Source organism: Dermochelys coriacea, chromosome 2 (genome assembly GCF_009764565.3).
Source record: "Dermochelys coriacea isolate rDerCor1 chromosome 2, rDerCor1.pri.v4, whole genome shotgun sequence".
In the NCBI taxonomy this organism is placed as follows: domain Eukaryota; kingdom Metazoa; phylum Chordata; order Testudines; family Dermochelyidae; genus Dermochelys; species Dermochelys coriacea.
Window position 1 is genome coordinate 216517258 of NC_050069.1, and position 22456 is coordinate 216539713.

At 39.2% G+C, this 22456-nt stretch overlaps 1 protein-coding gene across 1 annotated transcript in view; it reads left to right on the forward strand.

Moving 5' to 3' along the window:
- DGKB (diacylglycerol kinase beta) overlaps nt 1–22456 on the forward strand; it is a 519697-nt gene that overhangs the window by 422062 nt on the left and 75179 nt on the right.

Consider the following 22456-nt stretch of genomic DNA (forward strand, 5'->3'; position numbering starts at 1 on the left):
GGACCACTTTCTAAAAGAGAACTTCTTATGAACCCACCTCCCCACACAACACTCCGACGTTTTGGTCTAAAATATTATTTGGTACAGACCACATGAAAGGATTCTACAGACCACAGTATGAGAGTATTGGCCTACAGTTATCTATGTACTCCTTCTTTTGCTCTCTTTGTATTTTTCACTTTCAAAGAGAAAGATCACTTAGCCCAATGAGTTAAAACATTCAAAAGGCGTATTTCTCGGTAAGCTTGATAAAACTCAGGATTTTTACATTCTGATTTTATTTGAATCCTTTTACTTTTGCTGTTTCTCTAAAGATTCTAAATATCTGGGGGGGGGGGGGTTCCAGTTCTGGTACTCTGACATTAAACTTTTTTTAAGTCCTTGTTTGTTCATGACACTAGTATACGATATATTGTAGCTTTGAACCACTACCTGACTGGGATGAGAAGGCAATGTGTATTTAAAAGTTTACTGAGGCATTGTCTTTGAAGAAGGCACAAGAACTCTGGGATTGCTGGGGGGACTGGCCACAACAATGGCATCTCCTATGCCCATTAGCAGGGTGCAGCACGTTTCCTTCACCCCTGTCCTCATTTTAACGCTGCTCTGATAGTCCAGATGGAGATGGCACAGGTCCATGATGCTACCACACCTTCCTACCAACTACAGAGTTTCTACTGCTACTGTCAATCCTAGAATCCCTTGTTTATTGAACACCAAGAGAAAAAAGATCACAATTGTGTGCTTGGTCCACCAACCAACATAAGTTTCACTGACAAAAGTGCTGGTGTGGACAGTGCTGTGCCAGCAAGAGAGGCTCACCTGCTGACATAGCTAACACCATTTGTTGGGGTTGGTTTAATTATGATGGCAGCAGAGCTGTCTTCCCAGCAAAAAGAGGCTACACAGGAGACCTTACAGTGGCGCAGCTGTAAGGTCCAACCATGCCGCTGTAAGGTCCAACCGTAGTGTAGGCATAACCTAACAAACAAAGGGATACAGAGCCTTTCACATCAAGGGCAGCAATTCACATGCCTTTCAAATTGGTATGAGTGAAAATTGTAGTAACCTCTCAGGTGTTTGAAGATCTGTATCGAATGGGATAGCAGTTTCAGTCTAGTGACTGGTGAATTTGTCTCCATGTTACAATAGTAATTATTACCCTTTGTTTATGTCCTTGTTGGCAGTCTCAGCAGAGATATTAAGGACTGAATGAAGAACACTAGTTACCTTTAAAGGTGGTCCCTCCATGTCAGTGTTCAGGAACGTTGCTGGGCAGTGCCAAGAAGTTTGGAATGTCACTGGCTGTGTTGTTGTATCTGTTCTGTGGGCAAACAATGTGACTCTGCTTCCAATCTCAATCAAGTACCTTTTCCAAGCCTTGTATTAACTTAAACATTTAAGTCTAAAGTAAATAGTTAGTGGATAAACCCTAGTGGTTACCAAATAGGAAAAAAACAAATTTGTGAGGTAAACAAATGTATTTTCAAATTTCAAAGAGCTTCTTTTAAAGGACAGGGTTTTTTTAAGTGTGTGAAGAAGTACTTTGACTTTACATTTGGAATTTATAAAGAGCTTTGGTTAGGTAAGGTGAAAAATTTAAATCAATCGGCTATCAAAACAGCTGACTTCCTGTCTGTTCTCAGACAATATGATTTCTTTGCTAGCTTGAGAATAGTATGTCCTTGAGTCACATCTTGTCTTAGATTAGTGTCTTTTTAAAATACATTTTAGTTACTTAAAAGCTTGTGTATTTTTAGTTTGGAGCAAACATTTCACAAAATGTAAGACTTCTGCTGAAGTTTGTACTGGTAGTTTGAGAACCAAATACACACCTGCATGTTAATCTCTATTCTTTTATTTACTTAGTCTGAATAAATATCCTTTCAGCTGGTTTTATATCCAAACACAGCATCTAATCACAAGACCTAACTAAACAGCCCCGCTTTATATGAAACTATTAGCTAACATAAGGCTTTTATAAGGATACCTATCTGATTTTCCTGAAAATCTAATTCTCCTAATTAGGACTTTTGAGCAGTATTGAAGCTCATTTTTAGTATTATCAAATAATAGCAATGCAACTGTGTCACTAAAACTGTGGATCAATCTGTGTTTCATTATAAATCCCTGCTTTTGTGATTTTATAACTTGACCATAAAAATGTGCATTGGGCTGAAGCTTGGCGCACACAATCTGAATCCTGGATTAACACTGTCAACACTTAAGACTGGATTGTGACTGTGAAATCTTCCCTGAATAAGAGGCAACATGTTGCTTCACTTACCCTGAAGCAGGCCAGGAGACAGATTGTGGAACTAAACCGATTAAGTTTGTTTGGTGCAGAATATGTGGCTTGATGCATGCAGCAACACCACTTATTGAAGGGGGAGGAGCCAAAGCTTTACCTACTCTTGGCCCCTCCTGCCCACTGGGTGTGGGGGGATGTATTTATTCTGTGGAACCTGCTTCCTCTCCTGCGTTGCTACTTGTGATGGAGATAGCCAGCATAAGGGAATAAGGTGTCCCCTTATACTTCTTGTGTGCTACCATACTAGCCAGGCCATAATTTGCCCCCTTAACTAGAAAGAAGAAGAAAATCAAAGAAACATAGGGCTGGAAGGAACCTTGAGAGGTCATGTAGCCTAGCCCCTTGTGCTGAGGCAGGACCAAGTATATTTTGACCATCCCTAACCAGTGCTTGTCTAACCTGTTCTTAAAACCTCCTGTTTTGGGGATTCCATGACCTCCCTTGAAAGCTTATTTCAGTGCTTAATTATCCTTAGAGTTAGAAAGTCTTTCCTGATATCTAACATACATTTCTCTTGTTGAAGATTAAACTGATTACTTCTTCCTTATCTTCAGTGAACATGGAGAACAATTGATCAGCATCCTCTTTATAACAGCCTTTAACATAACTGAAGACTGGCCCCCCTGAGTCTTCTTGCCTCAGGACTAAACGTGCCCAGTTTTTTTTAACCTTTCCTCAAAAGTCAGATTTTTCTGAACCTTTTATCATCTTTGTTGACCTCCTCTGGACTTTCTCCAATTTATTTGCAAAACAATCCCATTATTAAAATCTGTGAAACAAAAATTGAAAAACTAAGTTCTTCACTTGCGTGCATGAGTGCAACTCCCACTGATTTCTACGGGAGTTGTGCAAGGATGTCAGAGAGTGATATTTGGCACTAATATTTTCTATTTGTAACTGGCTTTGATAGATAGATATTTATGCAAAATTTAATATCTATAAGATGGCATATTTCAAGAAAAGTTTCTAGAGCAGAAATGCACATGCTTATTAATATATGATTGTTAAGAAATAATTATTATAGTTTCTCTTGTGCAAAATACATTTTATTATAAAGACCTAAATACTGATTTAGTTGGCAGTCTAGAACAGCTAGAGGATTGGTGAACATTTTGCTTTGACAAAATTTTCATATGCAATATTTTACTAATCAGATCCCCAGGCAATAACAGATCTGTGAAATGTCTACACATTACTGATTATTCTAAGGACAGCATTTTAGCTGCAACTGTGAACCATCTTCCTTTCTGGAGCTTAGACAAAATCCTTTAACATTATTTGGCCAAGATTTTTCTTTAGGAATATACACAAATATTAATAAAAACCAAGAATCAATATTTTACAAAAGGTGAACCTATGGCATGAAGACTAAAATATGAGCTTAGACATATAACTGTAAACAACTGAGCTACCTGCTTTTTGGCAAATGACATTCACTCAAAATACTGATTATATTATGACACTATATTTTCTATGAAAGATATACCAATTCTGTTAGGTGATATAACAACAATGATTATATATTAAATTCTCTTCCTGCCAGAAATGTTAAATCTAGTTCTCAAACCTTTCCCTGTTTTCTTTAGTATTTGTGACAGAAGGAAATACATTATTATAGGAATTGCACTGCCAAAGTTTTCTTTAGGTAAGGAAAATATTTGTTTTGTTTGCTGAATCTTATTTGGAAACCAGTCCGAACTGCTCAAGTTTATTGGGAGCCTAATTTGGTGCTGGATTATGTTAAGCATCTCACTGAATCAGATCCTGGGGCCCAATCCTTCAAACATGCATGCACGCACCCTATGTGCGTGCACACACACACACACACACACACACACACACACACATATACACACACACACACATATAACTTTACTCACATGAGGAGTCCCATTGACTTCAATGGGAATGCTCATGTGAGCAAAGTTTATAAGCGCAAATCTTTACAGGATTAAGGTCTTAAATTATAAACTCTTCAGGATAGGACCATTTCTTCCTATGCACTTTGCACAGCAACAGGCACACTAAAGTTTAACAAAATGTGAAGAAAAGGGAAATCAAATTGAACAGCTTGACAGCAAAACTGTAGTGAGCTACTAGCCAGAGGCTTCTTAAATTTAAGACAATGCATGTTCATGGCTTAATTCAGCATTTAGATATAAACCAAGCTCATGGCCTATGATTCAATAACTCTGGGTGAAAATTTGTGTTGATGCGCTTTCTCTATTATGAGTTTCTGGATGGAAAAGCAGAAGCTATAGAAATGGAGCAACATGTGCCAAGACAACATATGCACAGTCACAAAAATGGGAAGATGCTGAAGCAAGGGAAAGTGACAAGGCCAAAGGGGAACTCAGCTGTAACATAGTGGTCTGCATCTTTAAGGGCCAGGGCACCTGGGGCCGGCCAGCCTGTTTGATTGTCGGACCCAGATGAGAAGGGGTCCATGCCCTCTATAAAGGGGTCAGTTGACAAAGGTCGCAGGAGGAAAGTTGGCTTCTGTGAGTAGCTCTGGAGCAGAGGAAGTGGGTAGCAGAGTGAAAGGCCTCTGGGTCCTGGCAACCTACTTTGTTTTGTGTTTGAATTAATACAGTAGTGCCCTGGAGCAAGAGCCTCAAAGACTCTGTGTGGCAGTGAGTCTTTAATGGGATGGGGAGACAGGTCAGCTGTCTACATGTGGTGGAGAATACGGGCGAGCAATCAGCTCTTTGAACTTGGGGGAAGATGAGGCAACAGCTAGTCTGAAGCTAGACCAGGTAAGGCGGCCCTGCTGTAAGCCATAAAAAGAAAAAAAGAATACTCAGTACAGCTAACATGCCACAGCAAGGTAACAAACCCATCCAAGCATCCAGCAGAGCTAGGAATGGCAGGAATTCTCAAAGGTAGGCTTGGAATGCTTAATGGGTCTACAAAATCCTCAACAAGCCTTGTTTTGGGGGGAAATTTTAAGTTACTGTATGGCTATTTTCAGGGCTGTCATGGCTCTCTGAACTTCAAGCTTTGAATCAGAATGTTGACTTTCAATCAGAAAGTTGTTCCAATGGTTAATTATTCTCACTGTTCAAATAATTTATGCCTTATTTCCATTCTTAATTTGTCTAGCTTCAACTTCCAGCCATTGGATCATATTTTACCTTTCTCTGCCAGATCAAAAATCCCATTATTAAATATTTGTTCCCCAAGTAGGTACTTATAGACTGGGATCAAGTCACCCCTTTACCTTCTCTTTGTTAAATTAAATAGATTGAGCTCCTGGTGTCTGTTACGGTAAGGCAGGTTTTCTAATCCTTTAATCATGCTCATGGCTCTTTTCTGAACTCTGTCCAATTTATGAACATCCTTCTGAATTGTAGACACCAGAACTGGACACAGTATTCCAGCAGTGGCTGCACCAGTGCCAAATACAGCGGTAAAATCCTCTATGCCTACTCCTCTCCTAATCCTCTGGTTATGCATCCAAGGAATGCTTGAGCCCTGTTGGCTACAGCATTGCACTGGCAGCTCTCATTCAGCTGATTATCAACCACAACCCCCAAATCTTTTTCATAGTCACTGCTTCCCAGGATAGAGTCCCCATCGTGTAAATATGGCTTACATTTTTTGGTTCATAGATTTAGCCATATTAAAGCACATAGTGTTTGTTTGTGCGTGTCTTACCAAGCAATCCAGATCACTCTGTATCTGTCCTTTTCATTAGTTTCCACTCCCCCAATTTTTGTATCATCTTCAAACTTTATCATTAGGGCCCTGCCAAATTTCACAGTGATGAGATTTTAAAAATCTTAAATGTCATTGTTTCAGGTATTTAAATCTTAAATTTCACAGTGTTGTAACCCTGGAGGTCCTGTCCAAAAGGGGATTATGGGGGTGGGGCGGTGCAAGGTTATTGTAGGGGAGTCATGGATTGCCACCCTTACTTCTGCGCTGCTGGTGGTGGCTGGAGTTGGGCGGCTAGAGAGTGGCAGATGCTGGATGAGAGCCCGCTCTGAAGGCAGCGCCACTGCCAGCAGCAGTGCAGAAGTGAGGATGGTATGGTAGGATATTGCCATCCTTACTTCTGTGCTGCCAGCAGAGGTGGATTTGACCTGGCTCTGGGAGTGGCCCATGCAGAGGAAGAGGAAGTCCCATCCCTCTGCAGCTGGGTTGGGACTAGCAGCTGGAGCATGGCACATGGTAGGAGCCCCCAGTTGGTGTGACCCCAACCCTGCCCCTTCCCAGCACTCAGGGGTTAAAGGATCCTTGGTCTGCCTGTGTGTGTCACAATGCCACCTCTGACCATGGTGCCCTGGGCATTCACCCATGTAACCCACTCATAAGGCCATCCCTATCCCCCTGCAAAAAAGAGATGACCCCCCCATATCATGCCACCCTCACTTCTGTGCTGCTACTGGTGGCGGCGCTGCCTTCAGATCTGGATGCCTGGGAGCAGTCACTACTCTCTGGCTGCCCAGCTCTGAAGGCAGTGCAGAAGTAAGAGTGGCAATACCATGAACCCCCCCTACACTAGCCAGATTTCACAGGGGAGATCAGATTTCATGGGGGAGACCAGATTTCACAGTCCGTGACACATTTTTCACAGCCATGAATTTGGTAGGGCCCTATTTATCATTAATTATGTTATATTTTCTTCTAAGTATTTAATAAAAATGTAAAATGACATAGGGCCAAGAATCAATCCCTGCAGGACCCCACTAGAAACACATGTCCAGTGATGAGCCTCCATTTACAATTACATGTTGAGACCTATCTGTTAGATAGCTTTTGATCCATTTAATATGTACTGTCTTAATTTTATATCTTTCTAATTTAATCAAAACATCATGCGATTCCAATGCCTTATGGAAGTCTAATTATATAACATCAGCGCTATTATTTTTATCACCCAAACTTGTAATCTCATCCAAGAAAAGATACAGGATCTACTTTCCATAAATCCATGTTGATTGACATTATATTATCCTCCCTTAATTTTTTATTAATCAAGTCCTGTATCAATCCTGTATTATCTTGATGGGGATTGAAGGGGAATGATAGTCTGATAATTGCTCAAGTCATCCTGTTTACCATTTTTAAATATTGGCACATTGGCTTTCTTGTAGTCTTCTGGAACTTCCTCAGTGTTCCAAGACTACTGAATCAGCATTCATGGTCCAGCGAGTCCTCAGCCAGCTCTCTTAAAACTCTGGAATGTAAATTATCGAGATCTGCTTTATTTAAATGTGTAGTTATAACAGCTGCTTATTTTAAAATGTGTAGTTTAACATCCTCCTGAGATTCTAGTGGAATAGAAGACTGTTATCATATAATCTGATGACATCATCTGTTTTTTCCCCAAATACAGAGTAGAAAATATTTATTGAACACTTCTGCCTTCTCTGCATTATAATTGATAATTCTACCATTTCCATCTAGTAATGGACCAATACTATTGTTAGGATTATTTTTGTTCCTAATGTACTTTTAAAAAATCCTTCTTGTCCTTAACTCTGCTGGCCATAAATTTCATTTTGTGTTCCTTGATTCCCTTATCAATTTTCTACAATTCCTAGTTTCAGTTTATATTAATTACTATCAAAACTAAACTATACTATAAAAACTTCTGTTTTCTTCTACTTGTTACATTTATTTTTATTTTTTCAGCTACAAAATTAGATGAAGATTCTTTTTGAAGATGCTTGTTGCATGCTAAAGCTAATTGAATATATGACTTGACTCTCCTACCTAGGTACTTTAGAACATACACTTGTTATATGGATTGATAGAAATGGACACATCTGCTGTTGTCTATTTCACCAATATTATTAATCAGTTTTCTGGGTTATTTAGAGGAAATAATTTAGAGGAACTTGTTTTAAATTGGCTAAATATAACTCAAATGTCTATTTCAGAACCATAAATGATACACTTGGCATTCAATTTCCAGTAAGCAGAAAAATTTCCAATTATTTAAATTCAGTGACTAAATCAATTAAACGTTGAAGCAAGAAAAGAATTGCATATTATTCCTTAATGTAAAAAAATATTGAAAAAAAGGATTATGGCAGATAGAGTGTATCAATTCATAGAAGAGTTATGCATACTGATGTTGGATTAGCTTCATTGACTGAATGTAGAGTGGTCAAATCATCAGTTGATTGGAAATTCAGTGTTGGGGATCCTGAGTATTTCACGGGAAACTCTAGTATATGATATCCAAGGTGTTGCACACCACCTGTGGAACTTATTTCTGTGCAGTTAATTCTCACACATGCACACTTGATACAATATTTTATATAATTGCATGAACCTCAAAAGCTTGAAAGGTGTGGCTCAAACAACCATTTGATTTGGATGCTTCTTTGAATCTCTTTAGTTTGAAAATTTCACAAATTAAACCGTCAGGAGATTTCCATTATTTCCTAGTTTCAGCTGTTCTGAAAATACTTTTAAGGACATTGTTTCTCATGGGTTTTTTGATTTTTTTTTTCACTTCAGCTTCTGGCCCTGAGTGAAACCAGGAATGCAAAAATACTCAGCAAACAGAAAATAAATATATATTAATAGCCCTCTCCTCCCCCAAATACTCCCACAAATAGATACATGAGTATTTCATGTGTCATAAAAGATTTGCGTTCATTTTAGTTAGTTCTAATTTTATTTGAACCAGTTTTCCCATCTCTAAAGATTGTGTGTAAGTTTCTACTTTCAACAGTCTCAAATAGGAATTAAAGGGCTTCAACAAAAATAGCACATTCAAAATACATTTGTAACTTAAAATTTAAAATAAAACCTAGTGAAATTGGTAAAAATTCAGAGATGTTCAACTTGGGAGAGTCCTGATCCAATTGGACCCAGAGTAAGTAAGACGAGGATTAACCCAGGGTCAATAAATGTATAGTGCTGAAAATGTGTAAAGAAGAGTGCAGAAGGGAAGAAAAAGACAGAAAAAGGCTGGCTGGAAGAGGAGGGAGGAGAGTATGAGAACAAAAAGCACAGTAATGAAAACATCCACATCATCATCATCTAATGGTATAACTTGAAAGTTTAATTCCTTGTCCAATATTGGCTTAAGGTTAGGCCTGGATTCATATAATCATAGAATATTAGGGTTGGAATAGACCTCAAAAGGTCAACCCCCTGCTCAAAGCAGGAGATTCCAGTTGAGACTCTCCTGTTTTTTTTCCTTGATGGGTCTTGGGAGAATTTACTGAGAGAGACTGGATAGAGTAACAAAACTCAGTTTTTAATATAGTCTTCAAAATAACAATTTTATTTAGAACTCTGAGATTTTATTTAGAAATTAGAACTTTCCCTTTAAGAGCTGTCCCTTCCAGGTTTATCACTGTTTTGAGAGATTTTCATGCTTCATTAGAATGCTTAATCATGGACATACTTGAAGGTGACAAGCCAGAAAAGATCTTGGTGTTAAAATCAAATAATTATTGTAATGTGTAAACCTTTGCAGTCTGATCTTTTTTTCAGCAGTTTCACAAGAGCTGGAGTTGATGGCCCAGTGTTCTAAGCATCTTGTTTTTTAAATGCCTACACTCACCAGAATGACTCTCTTTAAATACCAACAGGGAGGACTCAGTCCTTTATCCTGCTGACATATCTAAACTGTATACCATGTGCTTCATCTGGTGAGTTCTTAAAACCAAAATCCTGTCTGCTTTACATGGACATTAAAGATAGGATGACGGTCTTCATAAGAGAAAGGGTTGTCTTGGGGTCCTTGCTGAAAATATCTTTTTCCCCCTTTCCTCTCCATTGTTGTGCAATAGGCTGTGTGCCAGTTTTCCTCCTGGAAACCAACTTTTCACTGCTGTAGCACTACATTTATGCAGAGTCTGATTCTGCAGCCCTTACTCACATTGAGTAGTTTTCACTCATGCAAGTAGCCCCACAGACCTCAGGAACTGAGCCCAGAGTAAAACATTTTGAATCCCATAGAATGAAAAGTCTTAGCTGTGATAATTGCAAAATGGTGATGATTATTCTTATTATTGGGAAGTAGTAGCCTCTTAAGAATTAGAATGACAGTCTGATTTGGATTTATATTTATAAATTATATTTATAATATTTATATTTATATGTTTCTGGGTAGTATATATTAGAATTTTATAAAAAAAATCCTTTTATTTACAAGGCAATTGAGATTGCCATTGTATTATTCCTTTGTATTATCCCCCAGAATGTTCCTTTTATTTCAAGTTATTCATTGAAAGAGGATAATTATGGTGTATTTCATAGGCTGCCAGAAGGAAAATGTATCATTGAAAAGTTTCATTTCCCTTAAGTTGCTCATTTTCTATAGGAAGACAGAGCTATTAAGTAACACACATGGCAGAGATTGATTAAAATGGCATAAAGGACTATCTTATTTCTAAGTACAGGGATTTGCATGCATAGCTCCCATGCTTTCAAACAGAAATTCACTCCAGCTACTCTGTAAGGAAGCGGAAATAAATGGGAACTAGGCAGAAATGGGAGGGCCATGTGCTGCACCAACCCAAAAATGGGGAATAGGCAGTTCTTTTATGATCTAAATCAGCTACTCCAGACTCTGGCCTGCAGTAGGGGGTGCAAGTGTTATATACATCCTATGCAAAGGCATGTGGCTATTTGCTTTCTGTAATTATGGACCAAGTCATTTCTTCTCCTGCAGAGGGCTATATGCCAAGGAGGCCTTCCATGACTCTTATGCCTTATCACTCTAAGTAAACTAGTATTTTCTAAACTGACAGCCAAATGAATACTTAAGAGGGGATATGCAATATAATATATGTCCAGGCTCTCGAAAGGGTTTTAATATATTGTACTTGTGATGCATAATCAGGGATGCCTACAATTTCCACAATTAATCCTACATTGGCAGGGTGATGGATTAGATGGCCTAACTGTTTCCCCTCCCCCCCATTTCTGAGACACTAGCATTGCTAGTATTTATCCATGTAAAGATCTAAGCTCTGAGTTGAGAACATACGTTGCAGAATGTGAAACTCTCTAATATTTAGCTCTTGCATGTTTCAGTGGAACCCAGGGAAAGCTAAATTTTAGCTCTGAGATTCTTTTCCTGTTTCTTTCACACCACAGTCTTTTTTTCTGACAGCATGTCACTGGTGTAGGTTGGCAGCCTGGGAAATACAGAACAGGATAGTGACAATCTAGAATTAAGTGTGCTAAAATAAGAGACAAATAATTGTTACTTTAAAATTTACTGTGCAGTGTAGATATTTGTATAGTAATGTACGATGTAAATACCCTAGGATGTAACTCCCCTTGGTGTAACTCCATTGAAATTACCAGAGTTATACCACAGATGAATAATGCAGTGCGTTAACTAAAAGCAGAATTTTGCACATACTGCACTCCTAAATGTGGATCTGAGAAATCTGGTAAGTTCTAGCTGAGGAAATTCTAATATATAAGAAGTCTCTTTCATAGAGATATTTTTGATAAACCCAAGAATATGCAACTTTTCCCCCTGCTCTGGCTGTAGTCCCATTAAAATCCTGTTTTTGAAATGGGACTATTGCTGGAATAGAGGACTCTAAGATAAATCAAAAAAATTTCTGATGGAGGTTTTCTTTGTTTAATAATATGTAATTTTTTAAAAAATTGCTCCATTCAACCCTTTTTCTAGGGCTTAAATCTGATCTCACACTCATGGAGAACAGGACTAACTCCACTGTTGCAGTAATATTAAATCAATGTGAGAATAGAAAAAGGCCCCAATCTGTGTCTTAAGTGTAAAATAACCATAATCTATCAAGTGCTTTGGTAAGGACTTTTCCCTTAATTAACAAAATGAAAACATCTGTTGCTTTCTCTGTTAAGCTCTTTTGGTTTCATACCATTTTTATAATACACTTGTCTCTTTGATTCAGAAGTTTTTCAGATATGAATTATTGTAAAAGTTACTTTTCTTCGAAATGCTTACAAAAAAGTCAGCAATTAACTACTATAACAGGTGTTTCCTTTCTTGTGGAAAAGAATGCATATTGATTATTGTAATTTAGATTCCTTTGCAAATTAAGGAATTGTTCTGTTGTTCGAAAACACTGCAAGTGCACAGAAAATAATAAATATGCGGCTTTTAGGCAGAAAGGTTGGATTAATTTAAGACTGAGACTTTGTTAACCCTTTCTAAGTCTTTTTGGCTGTGCGATCTATGAATGTTATGGATAATTGTTACTAATGAAAGTGCCTTAAAAAGGCATGACATAAGTGCAATCAGGTGTATGTGGGTATGGTTAAAATGCACATTGATATTTGCTACTGCCAAATAGATGCTTTTTCATGGTGATCTTTATATGAAAAGGCAGCAACATCCATCTTTCGTGTTCAATTTGTTTAACAGCAGACAAGTATCCCATTGAACATCTAATTGTATATTACCCAGACCATTTTCCCAGTTAACCCTGCCCTAGATGTCTGAAGCGTAGGGCTAAATGTTCAGAAATACAAATAGGGTAGCCCAGCAGATCATTTTTGGGCTATTATTTCACATAATCATGTTCTCCAATCCATTCGAGTACAAACTTACTGTTTTTCATTACTTGTTAATAGAAAATGTTAAGTTCTTTGAGTGTTTGTGAAAGGTGTCATATTGATAGCAGTTTAATTCTGAGTAACAATTTCAGATTTTATATAGGGATGATGCCAATCATTAAAAAAAATAGATACAATTATCTGAAAATACTGGTGATGTGAAAAAATTTTATTATAGTCTTGTAAGATTAAAAGTTAGGTACTATTTCCTCGCTAGTGCACTGCTCACTTGCCACAACACTGTAGAGAAGAATGGGCGGGGCGGGAGAGGAAGGGAAGAGAGACTGAGAGCATGTACATATATACGTTAAATCTCTCTTTTATTGAGTAGTTGAGTTCTTTTGGATTTTCTTTTGTTTGGAAAGAATCAGGCTCACCAAATGTAAGCCCATTTAATCATACAAATATTTTACTCATATCTAGTTCTATTATTTCTTGGCAAGTAGAGGTCCTGCAAAGCTTGTCCTGTATCTGGGAAGTGGGGATAAGCAAATGTCACATTGCAGTCACCAAAAAAGGGAGCATTTAGATAATGTTGTCTCCATCCTCCCTCTGCAGAGACCAGGCATAGATCAGGAATCACTTTGCTGAAGTCAATGCAATTACACAGGTGATAAGCCAGCCTCGGTGAGACCAGAATGAGGCCCTCCATGTCACCTCAGTGACCTGTTCCATTTTTACCTGCTGCCTTTAAATTGTGGCCTCCCTCCTGAGACTGTGAAGTGTTGCCAGTAAACCACCAGGCTGTTTGTAAGAGCACATTATAAAGTGCGTAGTATTGGAAAGTATAAGCCGCCTAACAAATTAATGGCGCTCTGAGGAGCTGCCTGCTGGGGTGAATATAAATTGTAAAAAAGTATAGGCAGAAAGGTAATGGGCACTAGCAATGCTGCACACACTTTTCAAATTGCTGCTGACTGTGTGCCAATAGATATGGCAATAACTGTCAACAAGATTTACAATATTTTCACATTTACACAGTGAGAGTGGAAAGGTTGAAAGAGTTCTATAATTTTAAAGTTTCATGCCAACTATTTCTGAATCAACTATTTCCAGGCAACAGGGACACTAACATATTGGGTGTCATTCATATATGTCAATGGAAGGCATTTTTATCATCAGAAGTCCTTGAAACTGGACTTTACAAAAAATTCAGTAATGCAGAGATGTATGCGTGCTTGTAAAATCCAGGGAGGTACTGATCCCATTTATTGTCTACTCCATGATTTGTGATTGTGCTAAACCTCGCCAGGCTATCTGTGGCCCTAACAGGCTGTTCCAGCAGCCAGGGATTGCTGGAGTGAGGAGCTCCTTCAGCTACGTCCCTGTCCCTGAAATTAGAAGGGGCTGGCTTAGAGTTGCTAAGTCAGCTTTAAACACATTGGAGGAATCCTCAGGAGGCTGGTTAAGCAACTTTATGGCCCCATTGTGGCTCTGGAGCAGTTCAAATGGGCTATAGAAGGGCTGAGGAACTGGCTCATCATCATCTCACACAATGGATCTGCTCCCTCTATGTAGTTAGTCACATCTGCTTATTTTACTGACAATAAATTTTGACTACTTTATTAGATGTTAGCATTAGATATGGAGCTGGCACGCCTATCGGAGAGTAAGCAGGATTCTTTTCTGACTCGCACATCATCAGTAGAATTGTCCATAAACATCTGAGTGCAGAATCCTTGTTTCGTTTGCATGACCAGAAAGGGAGAACATTTTCAGATCTCAGATTACTTATTCATTTTGGCTTATGAGGTTTCTTTTGACTTGTAAACTGAGCACATTTGGAATGGACATCACTGAAAGATGATAGACACGAAATGCACTATAGCATTTTTCAGTTAATAACTGCTCTCTAAGTGCACTATTAGGAAAGTCCCTATTTTTTTTCTCTCTAGAGCAGTTATCAAATCTAGAAGTGCTTGCTTTGCTGAGTTACAGCCATGAAAACAGCTTTTTTTTTTAGTTTCTTTTAAAAAATCCTGTTGGTGATCACACTGAAATCCATGTTTTGTAACTTGGCTGGTGTGATTTTAGCTCCTCTGGGAGAGATTCCTTGTCCTATAAAGCTGAATGATAGACTCAGATTGTCTGTCTGGCTTCATGTTTGACTCTGCTTACTTCCCAGTCTGATTTAACTCCAACTTCTCAGTAAAGCTCTTGCTTGCTGCTGACTTTTAGTAGTTTCAAAAAAAAAAAAGAGAGGAGTACTTGTGGCACCTGAGAGACTAACAGATTTATTTGAGCATAAGCTTTCGTGAGCTCATGAAAGCTTATGCTCAAAAAAATCTGTTAGTTTCTCAGGTGCCACAAGTACTCCTTTTCTTTTTGCAAATTTTCTTCTCTACATTTTCCCTTCTCTCTTTGGCCCTTATTCAGGAAAGTACTTAAACATGATTAAATCTGATTGGCGCCAATAGAACTTAATTGCATGCTTAAAGCTAAGCACATGCTAAAGTGCTTTCCTAAATCAGGACCTTTATGTAGCATATGTCCTATTCAGCTATCTATCCCCACTTCCACTGTTTCATTCTTGTTTTTCCTCTTTCCTAGTCCATTCACTGCTTTTTTTTAATTCCAAGAAACAGTGCACAAATCACTGAAAAAGTAGCAAGCACTTTTTGCCTTACAAGCTATTTCAAATTTGTAAGACCAACTATAGGCATTTTTTTAAATGGTGCCCATCGCCCGGCAAAACAGCATCTGGGTGAACATGCACACAAATTAAGACATGGCACACTGTATAACACTGATTTATCCTTCAAAAAAGTATTTTACCACAATCCATGCTGAGGCGAAAGCCTCAAAAGCCATTACATTGAGTAAAATTCACCTCTATGCTGAAGGCCCATGTAAAAATTCTCAGGATAAGACTTAAATGGCACTCAGTGGAGCTTAGACTTCATGTGCACTCTCTGCACAGGAGTAAATGTAACCCAGTGAGCAGTGGGTTGTGCCACCCATTTTCTGCCCTGTGTTTGGAACTCAGGAGCTGGTTCACCATAGCTTGAAAGAGAGAGAGAGAGAGAGTTATATCAATGACAGTAAACCCACAGGAAAAGTATGACATAATGATGTGTCCACGCAAGATAATAGTTACTTAATCTGGTCTGGTGTTTTTGCTGGATGAATTCTCTGCTTAAAAGTGACTTTCATTATTTCAAAAGAAATGAGCTGAACACAAAAGGGGGGAAAAAAAGGCTCTTTAGTCAGAACACTCTGAAAGTCTTTCTTCATGAAAGATGAAGCCCTACAAATCCAAAACCAAGAGTTCCTGCTGTGATGATCAGTGTAAGAAGTGAAATATTTACAATGCTTAAAGTAAAAGATGAGTCGATGATTTTTATGTTGGATGGTGACCTTGATTAAGGCATTTCAGTGCATTAGTCCAGGATTGTCTCAGAGTTATAGACATGTAACATATATATATATGAAAAAAACCTGTTTAGTAAAAGAATTACAGCACAGATCATGTCTTTGTGTATTAAATTATCTTCAGTCAATTGATGCTTGGCACATATTTGGCCCTAACTGTACGGTAGGTTGGGCCTGTAATATAGCCATATTCATAACTTCTTAATAAGTTACATTCCATGCCATGTATGAGACAAAGCAATGGAGATATTAGTCTGACTCTTATGTGTTTAAATCAAGATTAGAAACAAAAACTTTGCAAAACTAAAGTGTGCAGTAAAGCAACATCCCCTATTGTAAAACGCATAAACTAGGGCTTGATACTGCCCCTGAAAGCCAAGGTGACATTTGCTGATGTCTTAATTGTTACCTGGATTGACTTCCTACTCAAAACACCGGGAGTTCAATTCAGAAAAGCATCCAAATGTTTGAATAATATCTATTATTTAATGTGTGTATTATAATAGCACACAGAAGCCCTAATCAGGATCAGAGTCCCATTTGGGTAGGTTCTGTATAAACACACTGGTTGGAAGGCTCTCTGTGCCAAACAGCTTTCAGTCTTCAAAGATGACTCACATTTGAAGAATGAGAGAGAGGTACTGTAACAGGGTGGTTCACCCCATAAGGGCTGGAGAACTGAGGGTAGCCAACCCTGATCACAGAATAAGTTCTCACAGAGCGAGAGCAGGATGATTGCTCTGTAAAGAGCAGCAGAAGGCTGCAATGAAGGGGGGAAGCTCAGGAAATGGTGGCAAGACTGCAGAGAGTATGAAAGGCTCCTGTAGGGAAGGCCTTGAGATCAAGGAGCTGTGACAGAGACAGGGTCGGCTCTACCGCTTTTGCAGCCCCAAGCAGTGAAAAAAACCTGTTGCTGCCAAATTGCCTCCACGGATGGCAGAAGAGAGAAGCTGCCGCCGAATTTCCGCCGCAGCAGAAACACTGCCACCCCTTTCTGACTGCTGCCCCAAGCACCTGCTTGGAACGCTGGTGCCTGGAGCTGGCCCTGGACAGAGAAGAGCTGCATGGAGAAGGAGGTTCCTGAATGAGAGAAGGATTTGGACCTTGAAGACAGAACCAGAGGGCTAAGGAAAGTTGAGCTTCAGCCAGGGAAAGCCTGAGAATTTTAGTCCCAGCTCCTGCTAGAGACCCTTATTGGAAGGAAGCTTTGGGGGCGTGGAAGTCAGAGGGCTGAAGACGGCTGAGATCCATCCAGGTAAATCATGAGACTTAGTATTAGGACCTAGCTCTGGGAAGAAGGACTGCAGACTCCCCTTCTCTCCCCCATTTTCCCCCCCCACCCCCCCCACCCCGCCAGGGAGAGTGAATGAACTAGGGTTGGGGCCTGGAGAGCCCAGTTTGAATAAATGAATTGAATAAATGAAACTCCAGGAGGGAAATGTTTTAATTACGTGTTCACTGTGAATTATTAAGGGGCCCTGCAGATGGGAGTAATTGATAGCAGGGAACTGCAGAGTGACCTCTGGCCATGAAGGAACACTTAGTAAGTGGCCATCCCATTACAGGGATACTATCAGCTGGATTTGGAATGTTGAAACCAGGGCCTTCCGTCTCCTCAGTGCCCCTCCTTGCACCAGATCTCATAAAAGGCCTTGCTTTTCACAGACTAGTACCTTGTATTGTCTTCTTTGGGGAGAGGAATGGTAGCCTGTTGTTTCTGCGCCTTCAAGTTGTATCTCCTCCCTCCTTGAAAAGTTCTGATAAAACTTCTGCTGACCCTCGAAGCTGAATAGCTAGGACCAGTTGTGGTGATCACTGCAGTGTGCAGGAGGGTGCAATCGTGCTGCTCAGGGTCTCTTCTATTTTTGACTCTTGAGAAGCTGAAATACAGCTCTTGGGTTATATGCATCTGACTGGGATGGCTTGGATTTGGCCCTAACATTTGAAATAATCTATTCTTTTCATTAGTGTGCTCCAGCAAAACACTTTTTGCTCCACTCGACTCTCTTTTAACATACATCTCTTAGAAGTGTCTGTCTGAAGCGTCTTTTGGGCTGTTCATTTCTGTCTCTGAAATGTGTTTTGTGGTCTTTTTTCACTTTTTCGTAGACATATATCACAAAGAATGATGCCACAACTGTTCACTTGTTGGTAGTCTGACCAGGGTGGACAAGAATTGGATGGGTCTGGAGACTGAATACCCTGGCCCAAGTCCCTCCAGGTCAGGGTTTAGGTACATTAGAGGAGCAGCATCTATATAGGACTTGTTCTTTAAGTAAATAGATATTCCAGACCTTGATTGAACACCCCTTTAAACCAGTGTCACTCAACTGAAATCAATGGTGTAAAACTGTTTACCAGTGTAAAACTGGTGTAACAGGATGGTCATTCAGGCCTTTTGTCTCCTCAGCTTTCCGTATGGCTTGTATTCATAAGCACTAAATTCACAGAAAAAGCACTTGCTTACTCCCCCTTTTAAGTTTTGCTCAAACAGAAACACCAAAACTATATGGAAATGTTAGGTAATTTAGCAAAAAAATGTGTTGTGTAACTGCATATTTTTGTTTAAACAGTATTTCACAGACGTTTTCCCTGGGCTGCCTATACTGCTTGTGTTCTATGTTTGTTTGTCTTTGAAGGTTATATCTGCCCTGTACAAGGCCTAACAAGGGGATTGTGTGGAATTTATTTTGAATTCTTCTAAGACCTGTCTGAGAATAGCATGTCTTGTCAAAATCTGACAATCCCATAATTCTCAGATGTTCCTTTAGAGTAATGTTCTAGGATCTGGCTTGAGTTCATAGAAAGGCAGTTAAAAGACTTTCATTTAGCAATCCAGCACATTGGAAAAGCAGAGCTCATCTGTGGAAGTAAAAGGATTGTACTAAAACAAAAGCTAATAGGAGAGAAGGTGGTCTTTTAGCTGTAAAAGTGAAGGAACTACTTGCAGCAACTTGAAAGGGAGGGTGACATTGTGACCACTGAATTCAGAAAATCACTCGATTCCTTTCATGGCACATGCATTAAATATCTTTTGGTCTGGGCCATATGTTTGATTCTTATAGGGATTTGGGGGTCTTCTTAACATATGTCCCATCATTATAGGAATCTGACAGATCTATGAAGATTATGACAAGTTTGGACAATGTGAGTTGCTAGATAATTGACAAAAGTTTTGCTAGATAATTGAAAAAGAAAAAATCCATTTAACTAACCTGAACTGCTTGTACAGCATGCTGAATAACATTGTTATATATCTAGCCACACACAAAAAAAAAGATGGAAAGTACGTAAAGTATCAGAGTTGGGTTATGTTGGAGGGATAGGAAGTCAGCCAAGAGTGTGCTTCTTCCCCTCATTAGAAAATGCTTCATACAGTGTGTTAAGACCCCAGGAAGGCATTAAATCTGGTCTGGATTTTGTCGTGATAGATTTACATGATTATGATGATGCAAGATGTTAAGCTATATTGTGTGTGCTTACAGTTGCTCTCTTTGGAACATGGCCTTGAATCTCATAGAGATTCTCCTAATCTGAAATGTTAATTAAACCAATAAATAGACTACATTTGTTTCTTCAATGTTATGAAACATATAGTAATGCTTTTGTAGGGCATCATCAGAAAACCTCCCAGGAAATATTTCATACATACTTGAGAATCCAAAGAGCCTGACTAATGTATAAATAGAGGTACCCATCAAGTAGTGCATTCTCCTCAGCCACACATGTCCTGAATACCAGTCCAGATGAGTTCTGAGAAACACCATCTTGTCATTTCAGTGGCCACTTTTGCCCCCTCTTTGACTCCTGAGCTCTCATAACAGCTGTTAACACAATGACCATCATTCAATTGGGAATACTACTGGAAAACAGATTGCTTTTTAAAATTTGCCATACATTTCAGATTTGAGTGAGCAAAAGCAACACAAAGTTAAAGTGTAAGATGGAGCTTAAAAAAATAAGTAGGGCAATAAAAATCAAATATTCATTCTCTAATAGTTAATCCCACCCAGAGTAAAGTATTTGCTAGGCAGAATGTTTTTCAGCTGGCTCAAAAGTAGCACAGATAGGGGAGTGCACAGCCAGTGTGCAAAACTTGGAAAAGGTGAATCCTAAACACTGAAACTAGAAGACAAATAAAAACCCCAACATTTATTTTTTGGGAGAGGTGCTACCTTATGATTGTTGAAAGCTTGTGGTTGATAATACTTTCTGTGATGCTGCTCAATAAACCTAGAAGTAGCAACAAAAGAGAAGCGAGCATCTTTCTGCAGATTTTGGAAGAGAGCAGTGCATGCTCCGTTCACATTCTGGGTGGCTTTCTTCACAACCATATGGGCTTACAACTTATTTTAATAAAAGGTGAGATTCTCTAGAAATTGGCCAGTTTTCACCTGAGAAACTCCGACTGCTGTGCTGAGATTTCTAAAGACCTGCCTCTGACAGTCAGCAAGAAAAAAACCCACTTGCTCAGAAATAGCCATCTTCTAATTACAATGCATGCTCACATTCACAAAGGTCTCACAAATATCAGCAATAGTTAGCTGCAAAATCACAGGCCTCCTCGCAGAAAGTAACAGTTCTAGTAGCTCAGAAAGTGGAGGGAACAGGAAACTAGATACTTATGAGCAAGCCTGTTACAGCACAATTGGCCAGATCCTCAGCTGATATAATGGTCATAGCTTCATTGACTTCAATAGGTTTATGATCACTTACACCAGTTGAGGATTTCTCCCCTTGTGTTTAAGATACTGATGTCACTAAGGCTGCTTAATTAAAGTACTTGATTTAGCTGCCTGAGCAGCAGCCTAATTAACTATAACAGAGTTTCAGATCCTCAGCATTGCAATGGCAATTCATAGATTCATAGATACTAAGGTCAGAAGGGACCATTCTGATCATCTAGTCCGACCTCCTGCACAGCGCAGGCCACAGAATCTCACCCACCCACTCCTATGAAAAACCTCACCCATGTCTGAGCTATTGAAGTCCTTAAATCATGGTTCAAAGACTTCAAGGAGCAGAGAAGCCTCCCTCAAGTCAACCATGCCCCATGCTACAGAGGAAGGCGAAAAACCTCCAGGGCCTCTCCAATCTGCCCTGGAGGAAAATTCCTTCCCGAACCCAAATATGGCGATCAGCAAAACCCTGAGCATATGGGCAAGATTCACCAGCCAGATACCCAGGAAAGAATTTTCTATAGTAACTCAGATCCCAGCCATCTAATATCCCATCTCAGGGGATTTGGCCTATTTACCCTGAATATTTAAAGATCAATTACTTACCAAAATCCCATTATCCCATCATACCATCTCCTCCATAAACTTATCGAGTAGAATCTTAAAGCCAGATAGATCTTTTGCCCCCACTGCTTCCCTTGGAAGGCTATTCCAAAACTTCACTCCTCTGATGGTTAAAAACCTTTGTCTGATTTCAAGTCTAAACTTCCTGGTGGCCAGTTTATACCCATTTGTTCTTGTGTCCACATTGGTGCTGAGCTTAAATAATTCCTCTCCCTCTCCTATATTTATCCCTCTGATATATTTATAAAGAGCAATCATATCTCCCCTCAACCTTCTTTTAGTTAGGCTAAACAAGCCAAGCTCCTTAAGTCTCCTTTCATAAGACAAGTTTTCCATTCCTCGGATCATCCTAGTAGCCCTTCTCTGTACCTGCTCCAGTTTGAATTCATCCTTTTTAAACATGGGAGACCAGAACTGCACACAGTATTCTAGGTGAGGTCTCACCAGTGCCTTGTATAACGGTACTAAAACCTCCTTATCCCTACTGGAAATGCCTCTCCTGATGCATCCCAAAACCGCATTAGCTTTTTTCACAGCCATATCACATTGGCAGCTCATAGTCATCCTATGATCAACCAATACTCCAAGGTCCTTCTCCTCTTCCGTTACTTCTAATTGATGCGTCCCCAACTTATAGCTAAAATTCTTGTTATTAATCCCTAAATGCATAACCTTACACTTCTCACTATTAAATTTCATCCTATTACTATTACTCCAGTTTACAAGGTAATCCAGATCCTCCTGTATAATATCCCGATTCTTCTCAATTTCAACCCTCAGCTGTAGCACTGAAACTCATTTAAGCGCAGCCTTAGTTACATAGATATATACAGGCCTGTCCATCAAAAACTTTCTTCTCAGCACCAAATATATCAGCTCTGCAGCATTTAAGTGCCACTGATGCAGTAAAGAGACTTCAGGTCATTCTTGAACTGAGCAC